The sequence below is a fragment of the Triticum urartu genome, chromosome 2 (assembly GCF_003073215.2).
Source record: "Triticum urartu cultivar G1812 chromosome 2, Tu2.1, whole genome shotgun sequence".
Classification (NCBI taxonomy): domain Eukaryota; kingdom Viridiplantae; phylum Streptophyta; class Magnoliopsida; order Poales; family Poaceae; genus Triticum; species Triticum urartu.
This window is the reverse complement of record NC_053023.1, coordinates 699,055,345-699,064,290: the sequence shown is the minus strand read 5'-3', so window position 1 is coordinate 699,064,290 and position 8,946 is coordinate 699,055,345.

Here is an 8,946-nt window from a genome sequence, read left to right as displayed (position 1 = left end):
GACCATCATGGCAACACACGTGGTTGAATCATTTTAATTAAGTCAAGTGTCAAGTTCTCTACAACCGGATATTAACAAATTCCCATCTGCCACATAACCGCGGGCATGGCTCTCGAAAGTTTATACCCTGCAGGGGTGTCCCAACTTAGCCCATCACAAGCTCTCACGGTCAACGAAGGATATTCCTTCTCCCGGAAAGACCCGATCAGTCTCGAAATCCCGGTTACAAGACATTTCGACAATGGTAAAACAAGACCAAGCAAGACCACCCGACTGTGCTAACAAATCCCGATAGGAGCTGCACATATCTCGTTCTCAGGGCACACCAGATGAGCAATCCATACAACTAAAACAAGCCCTCAAGTTTCCCCGAGGTGGCGCTGCAAGGGGCTCTAGTTTGGACCAACACTCATAGGAGCACTCGCCCGGGGGGGTTAAAATAAAGATGACCCTCGGACTCACGAAAACCCAAGGGAAAAGTCTTAGGTGGCAAATGTTAAAACCAAGGTTGGGCCTTGCTGGAGGAGTTTTATTCAAAGAGAAATGTCAAGGGGTTCCCATAACACCCAACCGCGTAAGGAACGCAAAATCAAGGAACATAACACCGGTATGACGGAAAGTAGGGCGGCAAGAGTGGAACAAAACACCAGGCAAAAGGCCGAGCCATCCACCCTTTACTAAGTATATAGATGCATTAATTAAAATAAGAGATATTGTGATATCCCAACATATCCATATTCTGACAAGGAACAAACTTTAACTTCACCTGCAACTAGCAACGCTATAAGAAGGGCTGGGCAAAAGCGGTAACATAGTCAACCAACGGTTTGCTAGGAAGGTGGGTTAGAGGCTTGACATGGCAATATGGGAGGCATGATATAACAAGTGGTAGGTAGCGCGACATAGCGACATAACGAACAACTAGCAAGCAAAGATAGAAGTGATTTCGAGGGTATGGTCATCTTGCCTGCAAAGTTCTCAGAGTCGTCGAAAGCTTGATCCTTGTTAGCATACTCAACAGGTTTCCTCGGTTCACGTACTCGTCTCGCGGCTCTACCCAAGGCAAGAACACGAACAAATGAACAAACAATCAATCACGATGCAATGCACAAGCAACATGATGCAATACATGGCATGATATGCAATGCATACGCGTGCTCTGGAAGGGAAAGAATGATCAAGGCATCAACTTGGCAAACAAAGTATGCCGCTGGAAAGATGAGATGATTTCGGTTGAAATCGATATAAAGATCACAGGAAACGGATGCACGGTTTGCAAATGGCGAGCAAAACAAGAATGGTGCAAAACTGCGATTAATAGCATGATAGCATTTAGGATGCAACAAGAAACTAAGCTACTGCACTCCAACATGACAACAAAGCATATGGCAGTGATTTAAAAGAGATGCTTGACAAAACATGAACACTGAGGTACGGCTAAATGACAATAGAACAGGTTCAAACAAGCATGGCAAAAGTGCAAAAGATATCAGCTTCACAGACTTAGTGAAAACACTAGCATGTCAAAAACAACATCAGGAAGCAATGTTAAGAGCAAGCAAACAACATGCTACAGGAACATATCATAGCAAACAAAGGAATGGCATGATTCTAATAAATGCATAGAACAAAAGTCTCTTACTGAACATGAGCCAAAAGGGCACAGAAGATATGATGGCACCTATCTAACCATAGCAAGTTTTATTAACAGTTTCAGACTTGGTGAAAAACAGAGCATGGCATTAACAGATTTATGATAGCAACTTTGTGAGCTCATGCCACTCACCACAAGGCATTGCATGACAACATAAGCATGCCAACAGTAAGAAGACGTGTTCATGAAGCTAAACATGGCAAGATCAAGTTAATAGGATGCATGGATCACTAGCAACAACCATGGCAATATGGATTAACATGTTAACATTCTGCCAGGAACATTTTATAGCAAAAGTAGAGCAAGAAAAAGACATGCTAGAGCACTCCATAATGCAAATAGGGGCATGAATGGATAGAGCATGACCACATGTTCAAAACATCCTTACTGAAGTAACCCAAAATAAGCATGGATCTCAATGTAGCATCAAGTTTACATGGCATCAAAATAACAGCAGGAAAAGGACTTCGCGAAATCCTAAGTCCCTGAAAACAACAACATTGTGGAGCCTACTTTGCATGCTTGTACTAGTCACCGCATAGATCACAAAAATACAAGGCTTGCACCTCTGTAAAGATGGCATGTTGTAGTTCAAAACACATGTAGACCTCATGCTCATACGATGCACACATTAAATGCAACAAAAATGACAAATCATCATGATCTGATAAGTACCAGCAGCTAACATTTTATAGCACTCTTGCATCAATGAAAATGGCTTCATAAAGGACAGTAACATGCATGGAAATACTGCTAACATGAATAGCTCAACGAGATAAACAATTTGACATATCATATGCATGATTTGGAGCCACGGTCACCGAGATATGACATGATGAAGGAGGCATAAAATGTTAGGGTAAGGACTTGACGAAAATTACCCCGGGTTCCAATCTAGGGTTTCGCACGTAGTTCGAGGATGGCCGGAGTAACATGCCAGAGATGGTGAAGAAGATGGCCGGTGATGGAGGCGAGGGCGCCGGAGGTCGGGGGGTCACCGGACGGCGGCGGGCGACCAGTGTGGCGGTTCTGATCTGGGGGGCCTCGCCGGAGTTGGCCGGAGAGGTGGCCGGAGAGGAGGAAGGTGGTCGGGCGACGAACTCCGGCCGGATCCGGCGCGGCGGCGGTGGAGGACGGAGGGCGGCAGAGGACACGGCTTCGGGCGCGGGTGCGTGGTGGCGGCGGAGCGGGCGGTGCACGGGGGATTCGTCTGGCGGCGGCGGCGGATGTGGCCGGCTTTTGTCTAGTGAGGGCGGACGTGTCCGGTGGCGGCGGGAGATGAAATTTAGGGTTTGGACTGCGAGATTTTGGAGGGGTGCACATATTTATAGGTAGGTGGAGTTTTGAGTGTCCAAATGAGGTGCGGTTTTCGCCCACACGATCATGATCCGACGACGGAGAACATGGAGATGGTTTAGATGGGTTATTGGGCTGTTTTGGAGGGGTGTTTGGCTGCAACACACAAGAGGCTTTTGCGGTTACCTGGTTAACCGTTGGAGTATCAAACGGCCTCCAAATGGAACAAAATTTGACAGGCGGTCTACCAGTGGTGTACCGAAGGCCACTTGACAAATCTCGGCCCATTCCGAGAACGTTTAGCTCCCGCTCACGAAAAGAGACAAGAGGGGTGCGCCGGGTGCATGTGGGAGTGTCGGATTGCGAAACGGACAACGGGGAAAATGCTCGGATGCATGAGACGAACACGAATGCAAATGCGATGCACATGATGACATGATATGAAATGCATGACATGAACAAAATGCAAAACGAAGACAAAACCCAACCACAAAGGGAATCTCATAACTTAAAGCCGAAAATGGCAAGAGTCAGAGTTACACAAGTTACATCCGGGGTGTTACAAGTTTCTAGGCATGAAATATCGTATGATTCCTTTGAGCCTGGGTGGCATTCCATAGGGTGATCTCACGGGTCCTCCGGAATCTCCTTGGGCAAGCACTAGTTCTCCAGGTGCCCGGGCAAACCACTGGTTTCTCCAGGGTGCCCCAACCATTCCACCTAGATGTGTGTTGATGTTGCCACCTAAAGTTACCGTTAATTGTTATTTCTCTCATAACTTGCATGAATCACACATACCAATCCCCGTCTACGAGAATGGCTAAGCAATATATGACATAACAAATAATCCCTAGGTGTTTCAAGGATCATAGGTTCCTACCTCATGAACTACATAGCAAAGTCCCAATTCCCAATCCTACTCATCCAAACTTGTAAGGGTGTGAACTAATGCATAGTAAAAACTGGGTATAGGAAAAATATGATCAAATTGTGAATTTGCCTTGTACTGTTGACGAAGATTCTTCGCACTCATAATTCTAGATAGTTCTACTCGTCACACTCCGATCAATCTGTCGTAAGTAGGCAATTTTATCCACACATAAGCAATCACTCAAAGGCCAAAAAGAAAATGCAAATGAAGATTGTGAAAACTCCAAAGGAACCAAATCAAATTGTTTTGCAAGATCATATTCTAATTTCAGTGAAAAAGTGTGGTGATGACTCAAGATGTTAGATTACGCCTAGGGATTCAATTTGAAAAATGAATCAATTGAAAAAACGCTACACATTACAAGATATGATCAAGTGAAGCTTCGAGTTCAAATTTGAAAAGATCAAAAGTTGAAACTAATGATGCTACTGGATGTAGGAAGTCAATATGAACATGTAGGAAAAAGAATTACTAGATTAAAAATAACGGATCAAGTAATTCAACGTGGCATTGAATCTGACAACTCTTTGGTGGGCTAGTAGAGTAACTGGCTAAGATCAAAATTATATGTTGGAAAGATGACACTAATTGTGCGAACGGAAAGATTATTTCAATACGAATCCGATGCAGTTGGATTCATTGGAAACGGAGCTGCGGAAAAAAAGATACGATCAAAAAAAGTTTGAATATGAATCTGAACAAATTTTGAAATTCGAAAATTGCAAAAAGTTTATTCGATAGATTCACTATATAGGTGGAATCAAGACAAAAATGTAGGTGTTGGTTTTATCTAATTTGGATGAACGAGTAAGAAGTTATGGCTATTTGAAAAATCAGGGCCAAGCTATTTTACGGAAGAAAAATAGTTACGGCTAAAAGATTTCTAAATGTAATGTATAAATACAAAAATTAATTGGTAATCTAATTATTCTACTGTACTAGTATAGAAATAATAAGCTACGGGGTATAAAAATACTAAAAAAAAGATACTTTTATAAGGTAGAAAAAATGACTTCGAAGAAAAGAGACAACTTTCAGAAGTCCCGTCGAAGAAAAAAAATAATTTTTTTGTGAAGCTAGTCAAACCTAAATATTGATTTAACCCGCAATGGATGATTTTTGGGTTGGATGTTCGCATGGGCCTAAAAGTGTTTGGCGGGCCGCCCGCGCTTCATTGTTTTTAAAATAAAATTCGGCCAAAGTGAAAAAAATGGCTGCCTGGCCTGCCCATGTAGGAGAGAAAAAAATAATGGGATGCCCGATGCCACTATGCTGCGCACGTGGGCGACAGTTAGTTCCTGGCGCACGCGCAGTTTTTGTTTTTAAATAGAAATAAAAAAGGAAAAACTGAATAATGAAAATAAAAATAAAATTTTACATAGGCATACTATATATGAAAATTCTCAGAATTTTTTTTCCTAAAACATGAATATATTTTCAGCATCAAATAAATTTCACACAAATTTAATAAAGCAAACAGTACTACTGGTTCATTTGAAAAACCAAATAAAAATATTTTAAAACACCAAAATGATTTCAAACTCATTTTTCTCCATTTTTCTAATGTAGGGAATCATTTTACCCTATTTTCTGTATATTCTATTTTTGGAGAAAAGTAATTTAAATAAAACCAAATAACTCCAAATTGAAAGTGAGTTTTCAAAATAACTTCAAAGGGACTTTTAGTTTGATTATTTGAAACTTCCAACTCTCTTTCTTAGCATTTGAAGAAGTCATTTTATCTTTTCTCATGAAACTCATTGAGTTACATAAAGTTTTCGAATTTGAAATATTTTCATATGGAATTCAAATCTTTTCAAAACTCTTTTCATTTATTTAAATGGAAGAAGTCATATCATCTTCACTCTAGGGTTTTGTGATAAAATGAATTTTAATTCGTGGAGATCATAAATGCAATGTGAAAGTTTGGGAAAGTCATTTCATTCCCTCTCATTCAACTTTCAAAAAGTTTCAAATTTCACTCAATTCCACACAAGCAACCACATCACAATCAAACAAACAATCAAAACTATTTATTTAATATAACATTTTAAAATTTAGAATTTTGGGATGTTACATTAGCCGTGTGCGGTGTCCCCCTCCACAGTTTACTCCTCCGGTCATAGCATCGTAGTGCTTAGGCAAAGCCTTGCGCGGATCACATCACCATCGCCGTCACCACGCCGTCGTGCTGACGAAACTCTCCCTCGGCCCTCTGCTGGATCAAAAGTTCGAGGGATATCATCGAGTTGAACGTGTGCTGAACTCGGAGGTGTCATACGTTCGGTACTAGATCGGTTGGATCGTGAAGACGTTCGACTACATCAACCGCGTTAACCTAACGCTTCCGCTTTCGGTCTACGAGGATACGTGAACACACTCTCCCCCTCTCGTTGCTATGCATCTCCTAGATAGATCTTACGTGATCATAGGAATTTTTTTGAAATTGCATGCTACGTTCCCCAACAACCAGCACCACCATCGCGCGGCCTCAAACAGCCAGCCGCACCACCATCGCCGTCAACCGTCGTCTCCCAAGGGACGCCCGTAGGCTCCGGCCTATGCCGCTCGCGGCCTACACCGCGCACTGCCAAGGAGAGTGCCGCCCCAGAAGACAAGCACCGTCCCCGGTCACCTCGCGTGCACCACCACCCAGCCACACCCCCAGCATCTGCGAATAGAGACGCCAACCACTCCCTGTGCCGTGCATTGGCCACTAGAACCAGAGCCGAATAGATCTAGCCTGCAGCCACCTGCACGCCTCCGCCCGGCCGAATCGAGCACGCCGCAGCCTCCGCACCCCTCACGAGCCCCAGGTCACCGATACGCCGCCAGAAGACAACCCCACTACCGCCCAGCAGGTCCGTCGGCGAGCCACTGCGCCCCACGGGAGCACAACACCGTCGCCCAACTCAAAGTGGGCTGACGGCTAGGGTCCCCTCCCCGTCACTCGCGAGAGCGACGAGGGAGGACCTCTCGGTCAGTACCACATAGCTCTACCTTGCTCAACATGAGTGAATAGTTGACCTGAGGAAGAGAAGGTCTTCTAGGAGTCGGGAATCCAGTTCACCACCGGCGGCGTTGGCTGCCCAGCTGCATATATTCCAAGATCATCATTATCAACCCATCATGTGTGTGAGAGAAAGAGATCATGGGCCGGTGCTTTTGGCAGCATAAAAATAAGACGCCTCCTCCCCAGCTTTTCCCATAAGCCGCCTCTCTTGATCATTGGGGCTTCTAAACTAGTTATGGGATAACTAATTTAGAAGTCTCAACAAACTTAGAAGGTGGCTTATTTTTTAAGTTGAAAAGAGGCAACTTAATTTTTAAGGCGCCTAAAAGAACTGGACATGGCGTGAAGAAGATGAAGAGGACTTGGGGCGGGAGAACAATGCTGCGGGCGATGGGGAGGAACATGCCCAGCCCACCGCAGCACTCGCTCTGCGGCGACGACATCTTCGCCTCGCTCCTAGTCAGGAACGACGCGCACGTCATCAGCCCTGCCAGCGGCGTCACGCAGGTTGTCGGCAACGATGGCGATGACCCTCCAAAGCTGTCGGCGCATGACAATCCGGAGTGAACCGTTTAGTGTGGTCAGCTCGCGGTTCGCTCTTAGGGGTGTGTGGGAGGCCGTTAGTATTTAGGTAATTTTCCTCCGTCTTTATTTTTCAAACATTAGCCGCACGCGTTCATTGTTCCCATAAATTTGAGGAGACCAACCTAGACGCGCCTTCATTATTTCCATATACTGGAGGAGTCTAAACGATACGCGCGTTCATTATTTCTGTTCATAATATATTCAAGGAGTGAAGAGTCTGAATCCGTATCTTGGAGGAGTCGAAGTGAGACGCGTTTTCATTTTCATTGTTTCCATATAGGACAACGCTAACGCCCACACGTGTGGTGCGAGTGAAATCTGCCCACACGCCCTATAATACACAGAGTGTGCCACATCACTGCATGTATGTGGAAATTTTTTTGGATTTCCAAATTTTAAAATGTTTGTCTCTTAAATAAAAATCTGATTGAAGATCCGTTTTCACCATTAAATCCCTCGCGACGAGATCTTCGAAACTAGATCTCATATCAATATATTTCGACGAATTTCTTTTAGGGTTAAAAGTTGTCATGTCTATTGCACATGAATTGTCGTGGTGTTTACACTGAAGTTGCCATCATATGTTTCAGATATTTTTCTTCTACATTTAAAAGTAATTTTTGACATTTATAAAATGAGGAATTAAGAAACTAGACTTGTCATGAACCATAAACTAAAATTGCCATGATACATACACTTAAAATTGCCATGGTTCATAAAAAAATAATTTTCATGGCAAAGTACTGCAGTTGCTATCATCAAAATACTAAAATTGCCATGCTCTACAAACTGAAATTGCCACATGGCAACTTTAGTTTAAGCACTATGACAACTATAGTATAAACATCATGGTAACTTTGGAGCAAAAAAAATTCGTCGAAACATATCAACATGGGGTCTAGTTTTGAAGATCTCATCGAGGCGGATTTAATGGTGAAAAGGATTTTTAATTTGATTTTTTAATTAGGAGATAAAACATTTTTAAACTGAAAAAAAAAGATTCATGTTGATGTCATCTGTTCGCATGTGACAAAATAAGTGATAAAGGATACGTGTGGGCGATGTACAAGATGCCACACGTATGGCGTTAGTTTTTTCCTTCCATATATATTCGAGGGATCCGAATTAGACTTGCATTGCTCCCATATACACATCCCATGTACTAGTACTATATAACACACACCATGTACTCCATAACACCGTGAAAAACGCAGAACTCGTCGGAATAGTCAATGGCTACGCCTGCGACGACGCTCGGGGAGTCGCTGGCACACGTATCCCGTACCAAGAGGTGGGTGATGGCCGTCGTCGCCCAGATTGTCTGCCCTGTAGGAATCACCGCGACCATGATCTATGCCTACATTTCAGGACGCTCTCCTTTCTTCTTCAGCATCGTCCCATGGCGGCTGTCGCTGGTGCTCTCGTACGAGGCCTACTGGTCGGTGCTCTTCCTCGTCAAGTCCTACG